The sequence below is a fragment of the Ptychodera flava genome, chromosome 15, assembly GCF_041260155.1.
Source record: "Ptychodera flava strain L36383 chromosome 15, AS_Pfla_20210202, whole genome shotgun sequence".
In the NCBI taxonomy this organism is placed as follows: Eukaryota; Metazoa; Hemichordata; class Enteropneusta; family Ptychoderidae; genus Ptychodera; species Ptychodera flava.
In genome coordinates this window covers 33,817,349-33,830,818 of record NC_091942.1, presented here as the reverse complement: position 1 = coordinate 33,830,818, position 13,470 = coordinate 33,817,349, and positions in this window count along the sequence as shown.

Below are 13,470 nucleotides of genomic sequence, written 5' to 3'. Positions count from 1 at the left end.
TCGACGTAAGATTGATAATTATTCGACAAAAGTGAACACTCACGACATCCATCGGTAATTATAGGTGGAGATTCAAAAGTAATGTTTCATCGGTAAAAGGCTTTTCTTTGTTTGTGTGTGTCTTAAGGAGTAAACTGTCGCTGGGCTTACAGTTTCTCCTTTGTTCACATTAAAATTCTTGCTGCAGAGCGATGTATTTTGTCATGTGCAATTTTTCCAAGAACATTACGGTATCCTGATGTGCATTTTATTGCAATAAAACAGTGATCCTATAAATCCGCCGGCCTCCTTTGAAGTATCGACGACATCAATCCAAAACCCTCTACACTTCCTAGAACTGTTCTTGCAAGGTATACAGGCAGCTCAGCTCAAATCTTGGCATTTGGCCAAGACTAGTGCTAGTTTGTTCGCTTCCCTGGAGAAATATCCAATACTGCGTTCACCATCTGAATATTCGCTCCAGAGGTGTTTCAAAGAATCGGACAAATCTGTTTCTCGTCTTTGGCAAATTTCGTCGTTTGCAATCTGTCGTGCACGATGACCCATAACGTCGGGTCCTTTTATGTAGTAAAGGACAGACCCTCAGCTGAAAGCATTATCAGCAATATCGATTCTTGATCAGAGATACAGCCTTTATCATTGTAATATGCGTCACAGCTGAAATTTACTTAAAATCTACTTGTCTATGACATTTATAAAAAATATTTGAATATTACCATATAGGTTGCTGTGGTGAGTTCCATTGGAGCATAAATTCTGCTTGCAATATCGGTTACTGCACGCTGTCTTTTAAAATCAGCGATTTTACTGCGTAAAGACGATTCAGTAAGGAGTTTCATGTATTGCGAGTTCATTCGTTATGTCGCATTTATTGGATGCGTTTCTCATTCACAGGCCATCTATTCATTCAAATGTTCACCGAAAAAGAATTGCCGCGTTAGACGTGAAATGCTAATCAAAACCTACATACCGATTTCCGGCGAGTTCGCAGGAGTTCTATGACCGGACACCTTGACCGTCATAAAGGTCAGACTTGATCTTACCTAGCATTCCCACTTCAATACGGTTTTCTACGACGAAATTGGAACTGTCTGATTTAATAGACTTTCAATAGGAAAGAGATACGATGCTGTCGATGGCACACCAAACTGATGTAAGTCCCCTTACATCTGTGCGAGAGGGTTTAAAACGAAACTTTTATAATTCATAATATTACCGTATTGTTAAAATTTCTGACACTTTTATCCTTCAGGCTCGTTTATTTACAGCTGTATTTTGTGAAATTATTCTTCAGAGTCTTCTATTTTAAAGAGGCCCTTGTCATACCATTGTGCCCATCGAGACATCTAACCTTCTTATACAAAAATGTATCTGTCATTTTGAGCGTACAGATGACAATGTCAAGACAGCTTTATTGAAATTTTAAGCATTACCACTTCGTTCACAAACACAGGGTCCAGTCAGGTCTACAGTAATCGTCTTTCGGAAACAGATTTGGCCATTTTCAACTCTTGATCATTCAAATTTGCAACCTATAGTTCACGGCAAACACGATTTTCAGCTTTTCAAATGTGTGAAGATAGCGAGGCCTTGCACCGACTGGAACATTGGACAACATAACGCTCTCGTACAAATGCGATACAACTACCTCCTTCACGTCCCTGTATCAAACTTTTGCTCGGCACAGCGCATCCGTTTAATTCGTTCAAGTAGATGAAAACCTAGACCTAGCAATCCCCAACCCCTAAACTGCCCTCTATGCTGAGCCCACCGCCCGTGACCTTTAGGTGTCGAGTTGACTGAATGAACAACGAGAGACGAGCATTGTACAAAAGTTTGTTTCAGGGGTTACACATCAAGGGCATTACGGTGTTACAAGTTGCCCAAGAAAATTACGTTTGTAATTTGAAACCAGGTCTTTACTCGGGTTTTCTATAGGCCCTATAGTCAATGATGGTGTTTTGTGGAAGAAGTGACGCAAATCTACATCGATGTAAGTTTAATGTATACGTACAAGCTGTGCGTTACTGTACAATTTCATTTCAAAACATCTACTTTGTATCTCGCAGCTTTACATTTTGTATTCGCGATTTCGACTTGTAGTCTTTGTTGTGCTATCGATGTATGTTTTAGCGATATTATTTTCATCGTGATATTTTCATAAGCATATACAGCAATCTGATTACACAATTGAAGTAACATGTAATTGGTTTACGTCACCAACGCGTATTACATGCACACATCTATAAACATACCCGGCCATTGACTTATTCACTTCCCAACTGACGTAACCTTAGTAATGAATTTATCGAAGCCGAAATAACACTTCTGTGTCTTATATAAACATATGTGTCCTGGAAATGGTAAGTGGATCCGAAATTTTTTTTTCCTAGGGCACTGTGATAAAAAGGGCAAGGACGCGATTTGCTTAATTTACTCACAAAAAAGGAGTAAAGGTTTAGGGTCAGCAGGTATAAAGTGGGTGGGTCGGATTATCCGGATTCCACCCTCGCTCGGCCTTACTTTGAAAATCCAACATGACACATAATTTTTTCTTCTTTTTCAATTGTCGAGCTGCGCTGACAACTATAATTGGTACGTTGAACATCGCCGGGCTTGCTCATTATTAACAAATTAAAGAACAGGTGGCATTCTACCCGTTGTACAATACGAGATTGGTTAGCGTGATATTATAGGATTTTTTCCAGCTTTGAAATACTCAGTCGTGTTTCTTGTCTCCAAGTATGTTAATTCAACTCTCGTTCCATGGTCAATTGTTGACCGCTACATTGACGATTGCTAACCACAAGTGTAATGCCAATCCTTTTAAAATTACTCCGAGTTTGTTGGGTAATATGATAACTAAATATATCATCAACAATCAAAATTAAAAGAACTTAAGAGATAAGACTGAAACTGCTGTCTCCCGTGACGTGATATCATTTCATGTGAGATTTTCCTACGGAAAAAATCCTTGCCGGGATTTTTGAAAAATTCCAGAATAAGCGCGCGCGGTTTTCGAGGATGTAGTATTTGTGCTTTAATGCATTTCTAGCCGCTTTAGCAGCAGGCATTAGGAGTGCACGCCAGGCATATTAAATATAGATATGGAATACAGTTGAAACGCCTTGATTTTTAATTCAATATCGCGAGGTGTGAGTGTGTAAATTAGGAAATAAACAGTGAACGGATCATTTATTCCGTCGGGCTCTGATCTGCAGTTTGTAATTCCATCGAACGATGCCAACGTGGCGAGTATCTCTGTCTCTTGCCGCTGATTCTATTAGAAAATGATCGCCCCACTCCCAAGCATTTTATGTCGTCGCTCTCTCTCTCTCTCTCTCAGCGAGCACGTCAAGGACATTAGGAACAGGTCTCAAAGAGAGAATTAATTAGTCTGAATATGGAGTTCAACGAGGCAGATTTACATGCATAAATCAAGTTGTTATATCCTAGAATTGTTGACGAAATCCGGAAACTCTCCTTCTTTTTTACCTTGGACTTTCAGCATGGATTCACAACGTCGCTAAATGTAAGGCGATCGGTTGATCAGTGATTCCAAGACGCGCAAAGCCTTGCCCCATATATTTTTATCGAGACAGTCAACGTCTTCCTAGGACTGAGAAAGTAAACACAATTTGCGGGCTGTTCTGTTGATAGCCGAGGTGCTTCACCATCATCGCTCGGCGCCAGCAAAAATGTTTCCCAAGGCTATATATCCATTTAATTTGTATAATAAATTTGATAACCGCAAAAACCGCAGAATGCACACCCAGTTTAACTAATTGTCTCTCAATGCCAACACGTTTTAATCGCAATAGGCCAAGAAAGCGACAAGGCCTTGAGACAAGAAGTGACGTCATCAGCTGAGATGAATAAAAAAACATAAACCGTGATTTTAGGACGGCGGGTCTAAGGCAAGAAGCAGGTAACTGAGATAAGGAACCATTTATCGTATCTGGATTATATAATTGTTGACGAAATTTATTTGAAAACTCCTAAAATCGAACCGTCGATTTTGTTCATGGCTCCGAGTATTGGAAATAACTGCACGCTCGCCTGAACACTGGAGCAACAAACCGAATACGGGCATAGTGATATTGGCACAATCATTTGTTGACGTGGTTCTTGTACTCAATGACGCAGGAGCAATTATTTGTTTGCTGAAACCTTTTTAACTCCTGAAATGTTTTACATGGCCATGCAAGTTTTCCTATGCTTGAAAGGACGTTGCAGCATCGAAGAGGACGTGGTTGTTAATGTTATGGGAGGTTAAATTGCTTTTGCAAGCGCCATCAGAGAGAGAGAGAGTTGTAAACTGCGATGTGAGGGCGTCTCGCATTATTATGGTGAATTATTTAACAAAAGAGCGTTCTCTTTATGTAGATCAAAGAACCAGTGATCAAGCAGCATAAAATTTGAACCGCTAGGATCAGGAATTTCCGAGGAGAAAGCTTTCTCTTGAATGGATGCATGTGTGATAGATGCATGCGTGAAACGCCTCGCAGCTCATTTCACGCGAAAAGAACGTGATATCGGGACCGTTCAACTTGACGTTCAAGTATTCGTAGTGGAGTCTACGTTTTCGATTGTGAGACGACCGAAAATGAACAACGTTCGCTATTTTTGTTCTTTGGATCAATTTTTCATACATTGAGAACTTTATATGCCGAATGTTACTTGCCAATTCTCTTTACAATGAAGTCAGTATTGGCTGCATATCAAACTCTGAAATCCCTCCAACCTCATAATTACAGAGTAGTCCCTGGACCACTCAATTCAGCTTGGCCACCTTGATGACACAGGTGGGACGGAAATTAGATGGGATCTTCAGGTTGAACGTGATGCAAATGCAGATTCCATTCCAAAAGGCAAATTCGAACCCTCTTCTCTACACATCGTGATTCTGTCGCATACTGAAGGTTGAAATTGTCATGGAAACATCGGGACACTGACAGAGTAGTTACCTAGACATGGTGAATTGGAGAGCCGAAAGCTCTAATAAGTTGAAATAAAACGAGTGAAGTGAAATAATGGTGGCGTGCTATCAAGATCTTGCAACTACTTTAGCAAATCAGATTATAATTGCATATGAAGAACTAGTATAAATCGATACGGTCAGCGAGGCTTATAGTGTTTCTCTTTCCCCTCTACTGATGTATTCATGTGAATTTTGGTTTTCGTGAAAACTGTTCTCTTGAATTCTGCTTGCAGATTTATGTTTTCTCGAGAAAAGTGTCATTATGCATGCCAATACATGGTTGAAAAGCTAGAACGCCAGACAGGAGGGGGCAGCATAGATTTTCCTATTTCGTATCTGCTATGTACACACACTGAAATGTCATGCAGTCTATTTGTCATGATTTCACCTGACACAGACACTCGCTATTAGGTCATCAAGCCCGCAGTTCTCTTTGAAAAGTCATCGCACGTGTGTAATGATGCCCGAAGGCACGTTCACAAGGGACCTAAGAAAACTTACAACCGCGGCGAGTCCCCAGGAAATAGAACTGAATACGACATACGGGGGAGTCGAACATGTTTGGCAACTTAAATGAGACCCGGAAATATATTAATGGACCAAATGACGCAACACAAATGCGGTCAAGTTAAGTTTCCGGGATCATTTACGGTTAAGATACAAAAAGATATGATGATACATAATTGAAGCGGCGAGGAATACATACAGAAGGGATGCGATGTTATCCACTAATTAATTCATTGGAGTTTTTTTTCACGCAGCAACGCAAAGACTGATATATCAGGTTATCGTACAAGAACTAGTAGGCTTAAGGTAGTTCGCACCTCGAAAATGACAGACTTAAACTTTTGCTCAAACTTTTCTGAAGCAAGTAGTTAACCATTCCCTTTCAAAATCAAGAATAAAAATTGGGGGGGGGGGTTGGTACTAGAGAGATAAATTACCTAATATTTACCGATATTTTAAATTCAAAATGGCCGTATTCCCTGTGTTATCCCTATGGGGAAAATATAATTCCCCATTTTTACAAAACTAGGCCGGTAAAAACTTCATTTACTCATAAGCTTCAAAGTGAATCCCTCACAAATGGTAGGCCAAAAGAATATTGTAAAAGTTTGAGATTCCGAATATCTGTTCCAAGGTGGGTCTTTCCACATTCTAGAGTTTCTCTCTGTAAACGTATGACCACACTACAGAAAATGATTTAGTCAAATCTCAATTGCGTCAATGCAAAATATTAGGTCTGCAGTCGCGAAAGACTGTATCAGCTCACCTATAGCAAAGTGGTCGGTGTTTCCGAATACTCGATTATACAGCTGCTCTAAATGTGTTGCTTGGTTCAGCGACCGAGCTGAATTTTGAACATCAAATTGTAAATGTCAATCTCGGGGGGGGGGGGGGGTACCTGGTAGTGGCAGTTTATTATTATTACTGCAGCACTATTTAATGGGGATCCTCGATAATAGCAAACAACTATTGTATAATATTAAGGATCTTAACAACTGTAAACAACTGTATACGGCCTACAGCAAAAGCTATCGCAGATGAACAACGAGCATGATACCGTCAAAGAAAGCCATGTTGATCTAGGTTAGGAAATGCTAGCTGAAGTTCAAAAATCTGTTGAAGTTGAGTTGGACAAATGTTCATATTGATTCAGGAAAGAGCGTTTTGGGAAACGTTGCCAGTGACTTCCCGGTTTCCTGATCGGATGCCAAAGCGTTTAGCAGGTCATGTAAAACACCTACACACATGGTTTTATGGTCTCACTTGGAAATCTGACATCGTTCGTCGTTGGAGAATCACCACCGATTTACGTCATTCTCTCAGATAGCTTGTTTCGGATTTTTCTTTGTCTCCCACGATTCACCCACTCAGACAAGACCAGTGGCAATTATCTTTTCCCTTGGCCTTCAAACACACATGTATTCAGAAACCTTGTCCCATTTGCATAACTTGAAAGAAACTGTCCCTCTCCAACTTCCTGTTCGATTGTAACACAAATCTCCAATTAATCAAAGTTCGATATTGATGATGGTTTAAGGTCAATATTCGTTAAGAGTGTACGAACGCGTGGGCGAACTTGGGTCTACGGCAGTCACCCCAAGGTCGAACGGAAGATGAGCAAATTAAGACGTGTATCATTCTGTGTACGAAAAGTTAAAACTTTGGCAATCGAGGCATGGAACGATGGAAAACGATGCAACACTTACAGCATTAAAGACATCGCAGCTTATTTCTTAGTATTTATTAAGTACAATTCAGGATGAACGGACATTTTATCTTGTCCCCATGGAGACTGTCACGTTTTCCATATGCAGATGTGCTCTGATATTAGAAATTATACATCTGTTCGCTGATTGCGTGAGTGTTCCCGTAAACGTCAGAAACAAGTATGCAAGGGCTGCTGCACCCATGTCACTTCGAAGAAATTATTCTTCTTGACTTGGAAGGTATGATTAGCGGTTTAACGTCCGCATGGCTAGGTGAGCTCGGCCGAGTACGTGTAGTCTCCCGTTGTTTTGAGGAAGTGTCCCTCACTGAATGAACACCCCTCAGCCTGGCTAGAGAAGTTGCATGTGTAGGGGCCGACTGGTAGGGCGGAGTAATTTAGAAGAAACGTCACTTAATTGCCTTAAGGGTTAGTCTCTGTTTTTTACGGATTGATACAAAACAATCATTTTGTAAATTAAAGCGGAAGCTAAAATTGTCGAAGAGCCTGAATTCTGAACAATATAGAGAGATATGTCAGGTCATCAGCATAGCTAGCGGGGATCGGAGTCAAGAGACGTCGGGGGGGGGGGGGGGGCACTTGTACAATTCTCATGCAAATTTCCTGATCAATCTGTCAAAATCACCAATTTTACTCATCAATCTAAACATTTGATGACATCCTGTTATCAAATTGATTTGCATAATGCATGTTTCATACATGAGCTCTAGTTCTAGTCCAATATTCCCTGCCTCCCGCGAGACATTACAGCCTTTTTTGGATATCACCGACTTTCGTGATATAGGCCTACACAGCGAAAGATGAATTGTTGTCAATGTGAACGAGTAAATATGGACTCAGTAATTTAATGAGTAGAGAGAGAACTGACCGGCCAAATATGAAAATTTGTGATCAGAAAGTTTTATCTACATGTATGAGTGAGATGAATGCTTTCCTTAACTTGTCGGGATCTCCAATAAAAAGACTTCAGAGAAAATCATAAGCTTCCTCTAGCTCTTAGAAGATACTTTTCTTTTTTTTACTAATGTTTGGTGTTTGACATACCAATATGGTATTGTTCAGCTGATACATGTAGCTTTCGATCGCATTCGGTCGAAAACAGTAAAATCAAGGTTTCGATACTTTTAAAACATTATCAAACGAAACTAGGGTTATAGTTCCGTGGGTATAATATTGTCAGAAACAAAGCTATTGAATATTAAGTTCGGAGAGGTTGATCGGGGCAAAATTTTAGCCCATAATACCATCAAAATAGCATCAGTGTGTGCACCAGTATAGAACCCGTTTTCCAAGAGTGACAAATGTCTATAGACACGCCTGGACACACACTCACAGGTGAATAAAAGTTAAACGTTCACTGTGTCCTACATAGAATCGGCGCTCAAAAAAGATCTATAAAATTCCCTTCAAAGGACTACAATCAATTAAAGTAGACATTGTCGAATGTATTACAAGAAGCACATACTTTATCGAAATCATTTAAGGTCACAGTCGTAATAGTTGGTTAAATAGAGTACTTCTGATAACCCGGCAACCATACGAAGGTAATAAATGGTGATGGCGTGTTTGGTCCAGACGTCTCTTATGAGTTCTGAGAGAAGGTTTGACGCAAGTTTATCGACATTTATGAGTCGATTTACCCACTCGGTTTTGAGGTTGACTTCACCCACAAATTATCGGTTATTTGAACAGAATTGATGCACGTCTATGCGTCTATGGAGAGACTGGGATTAATCGCTGGATTCAAAGACAACGATCCTTGGAGAGCCATGGTGACATGATCAAATCGTGACAATATGATGTAAACTTAGTTTTTGCAAGGGATTGTTTTTATTAATTTTCAACATCTGTAAGCCAAGTAACTATTATAAATCATACGGCTATATGCACTCACTAGAATCCGATCTCGGCCTGCATCATTATAACAATATGTAACAATGGACATGACAAGAACGATAATAATCGTAAATATAAATTCCGTATAAAATATCCGATAGTGTTGTATTGTGTTCATGGCATCATTTACTACAAAAATCACGACTACTAAAGCAACGCGAAGATGCATTGTGAGATGGCCTTCAAGTTTGAAATAGGAGCATTAAAAACTAAAAATAAAAGATTAAGAAGGTAGCCCTAAAAAATTAAGAATTAGAAATTCTATAATCGGATTTTAAAGATTCTAATATGAAGAAACAATCCAAAGTTTCACTCTCATGACACACATCCGTCGCAAATTAGCCTTGGATTGGACAAGGAAAATAAAAAGATGAAACATAGAATTCTGTGAGCAAGGAAAGGCTGTTTTAAGTTCCTGGCTACTTTTCTTGTTTATGCTGGCACTGTAGTAAAGTTAGTAGTGGCGTGTAAAGTCGTAAATGGTTTTTTCAAGACACAGTCTATAAGAATAAATCAAATAAGGGCATGCGTCTACACTTGAAAATTGTACCGAAAAAACCTTGCCATTCAGTAACAAGGGCAGAATAACATTTTAAAGGTAGATCGCGCTTCCGGGACAGATATTTGGACTCTCAAACTTTTTCAATTTTTTTCTGATCTACCACTTGTGGGGGTTCATTTTAAAGCTCTTGGAGAAAGAAAAGCTTTCATCGGCTTAGTTTTACGAAAATCGAAAATTGTATTTTTCTCTATATAGTTAACAGAGGGATGGCGGCCATTTTGAATTTCAAATATAGGTAAATCTTGTGTTATTCGTTTCTTTAGTACTAAAATTTGCACGGTGACCCCTGATTTTTATTCTTGATTTTGAAAGAGAACGGTTGAAATATTCCTTATGGAAATTTTGAGCAAAAGTTTAAATCTTTCACTTTCGAGAAGCATACTACCTTAAATGAATATGACAGAAACAGTACTGTCTTCAGATCTGCAAAGACAGATTCCGCACTATGTAGGACGACTGCAACAAAATAAGCCCCTGCGGCGCGCATTCTGGATAATCTGATTGATGCTACAGAGCTTTCTCTGAATCAATTTTGTGTTATTTTCTTCTCATAACCATATCTAACGTCTGACATTTAACTCAGCGTAGTATTCCGTCGGATTATATTATTTGTCTGTGACATCCTTATCTTCAAATTCGTATGTCATATCAGTCTGAGAAAAAGTAAGAAGACCTTCGAAATAATTCCAGGTTAAAAGTACTTCAAGGTATAATTTCATGGAGTATTTAGATCATTGTAGTGTGAATGTACGAAGACCTTTGAAATACTTTCCAGGTTAAAAACTCCAGGGTGTAATTTCAGGACTTATTTTGCATCATTGTAGTGTGATTGATGACGATGTTAGAAGCGCTCATCCGTTTTGTATCGTCATTACGATAGGTATTGTACGACATTTGTGAGATGTAATGTAAAAAGAGTATGGGGTAAAGACCGACCTGACCTGTCTGCGACATCAGACACAAGTCGTTCCCCTCGGGGGGAATATCCAGACTTCCCCCCAGTTTCCGCTAGACCTACTTGTGGTATCTACGGCACAGATGACTCGATAACAATGGACAAACGCACTATATCAGTGCAGCACAGCCAAGATTAAAACGGTGACGTCAACGGGACAGGAACTCTGTCTGTCGAGAAGCTGGGGCAATGGGGCTCTTATCGAAGTCGGAAACGCCGTGCTATACTTTGTGAAGGGATTGACGGGAAACAAATACATCTCTGGCCACAAATAAGCTATCAGATCATACAGTCACTTTTCAAGAAGAATGAGTCATCCTTTTCTATCCCAGACTAGCAGACATCCATCGATTCTGTCTGAGTGGGCGAGATAAAAAACCTCTCACACGATTTATATTTATTGCAGGTGTTTGAATTGTCTGAGAGTGATACTTTGCTACCAAATGGAAAATAGAAAGGAAACGTTTAGCAGCTACCTGCATTCCGCTACATTTTTCTGATAAATCAAACATTATACACGGATTTCCCCCTCTGTTCAATAAAACTTTTAAGTTTCGCGAATATCAAGCTTTTAAGCAAAAAAGTTGAAAATTGTAACAGTTACACAGGTAAGGTCACGCAGTTAATTAATATTACGGAATATTTCACCCGACAACAGAAAATTGTAACTATTATTAGCTTGCCAATAACAATTTTCGCTAATTGCGATTGTTTTGCCCAATTACAGCTACAGCTATGGCCTATATATAGCAGATTGTAAGAAATAAATAGGTCAAGTTATTAACTCTAACACAAATTATTGATTTATGTTGGAAATTCTCGTGGCAAGTGACGATGTTTGCATAGATTCTTACGCACATAATGGTTGTTCAGAAGGGGTTGAAAAAATCTAGGTTTGCATACATCATAATTCTCAATCGCAGTCTTGTAAGTCATTGATATGGGGAACTTAAACTTTCTCAACAGCGCTGCTAATTTATGTAATCGCTTGTTCTATTTCCATTTCTGTTAACATGACAGTGTTTGCAGTGGACGCTATCCTGGTGTCTACTTGCAGATAACAATGTAATAATGAAGACGGCAACATCCACACGGTCCTTACTGCTTTCACAATTTGCTTTTAAACAGACACTAATATCTCAAGGCATTTGTAAAGAACGACTAACAATGAATGCACACATATGATGTGGCGAGACATCCACGTGACCTAAGTGACATACTTCCTTGAATGAATACATGATGTCAAGAATGAAATCCAAAATTACTGAATTTCTGGGTACGTTTTCAAGGTCCACCTTAAAGAAATCGACTGATTGAAGATCTTGTAACATTGCAGTTGGAAATGCATCACTCCTTTTGAAAGGAGACTTTGAATGTGTAATACATAATTTTCTAGAAATTGTGGTTTTATTGGCATGCTGATGGCTTATTACATGTATGACATGTAACTGAAATGGGACATCCTATGCTGATGATAAGCTTTATGCTCAAGTACCCATAATGCCTTTCACATATTATTAATCAAAGTAAGGCTGCCCACATGAAATGTAATCAACAAGATTTTATCCCAAACTGCATATCACCTAAAATTAAACATGGAAATAACTTGGATATTCGTTGATTTTTCCGTTAAAATAAGAAAACGCGATGAAAGCAATTGCACAGACCAGAAAGAAGTGAGCCCTGTGAACCTTTTATACAAAGTTTGAAAGCTATAGCACCATCATTTTATGAAAACAGGATATTTTGACAAAAAATGAGAACATTATCCTAAAATTAACATATGGAAATTTCATAGTAAAGATTGATTCAGCCGTTGGAACCTATTAAGCATCTCTGACAGCTCTCAAACGTGTGGTTTTGGAAAACAGGAAGTTCAACCAAAATTGAGAAAAATGCCCCAAAACATTTACATAGACAAATTTCATCTTCACGGTGACATCTGATTATAAGGTCATCTGAGAGAACTTCAAGACCAAAGTTGAAACCTATCAGATAAGTCATTCCCTAAGAGACAACTTTAGACAAAAACTGACGGAAAATGTCTTAATGATAAAAATATGCAAATTTTATGCTGGTTTGAGCAAAAGTAAAATTACTTGTCTCTACGAACATGTGTACCATATATCCAAGTAATAATGTCTTTATTAATGAAAATTTATGAAAAAGAATGATCTTGTAAATTTTTCTTAATGCAAGAAACATCTATAAGATTCCAATCATTTCTAGATAATTATCCAAACATTGTAAATACCTAAACTCGTCACATTCAAGTGGTTATTTTTGAGTTAAAAAGCACAAATTTAGTCGGTCTTCACACCGGTAGACAGACACACACATACACTGAGTGTAGAGATTGCCCCTAGTGTAAGGGGTACAACTGCGGGCACACAGTCCATGTAGACGACAATGAGATGCAAATGATATGCGGTTAAGGTCTCCTCAACTAACTTTCAGCTGGTTCTTCACTTTCTACTATTTTTATAGTATTTTTTACAAAGGCACAGACTTATTCTACCTGCAACTTAAAACTGATAGTGATTTAGTAGCTCATTCTTTACTATTTTTCATAGTTTTTGGTAGCCGGTAACACACACTTCGTGTTCGTGTCGGCTACATGGACGATCTGCCCAACTGCGACATTATATCTGAAAAATTGTCCAAATCTCTAAGAGACCAACACCAACTTCTGTATGAAATTTAGCAAAACACAGATAACGCTTTCATCTATATGCACACACACACACACACACACAGACTGACTCTGACAGTGGCACCCTAGGCTTATTGATATAGCATCAACATGTCAAAACCATGGAAATTGATAGGGACTGAAAATGCTG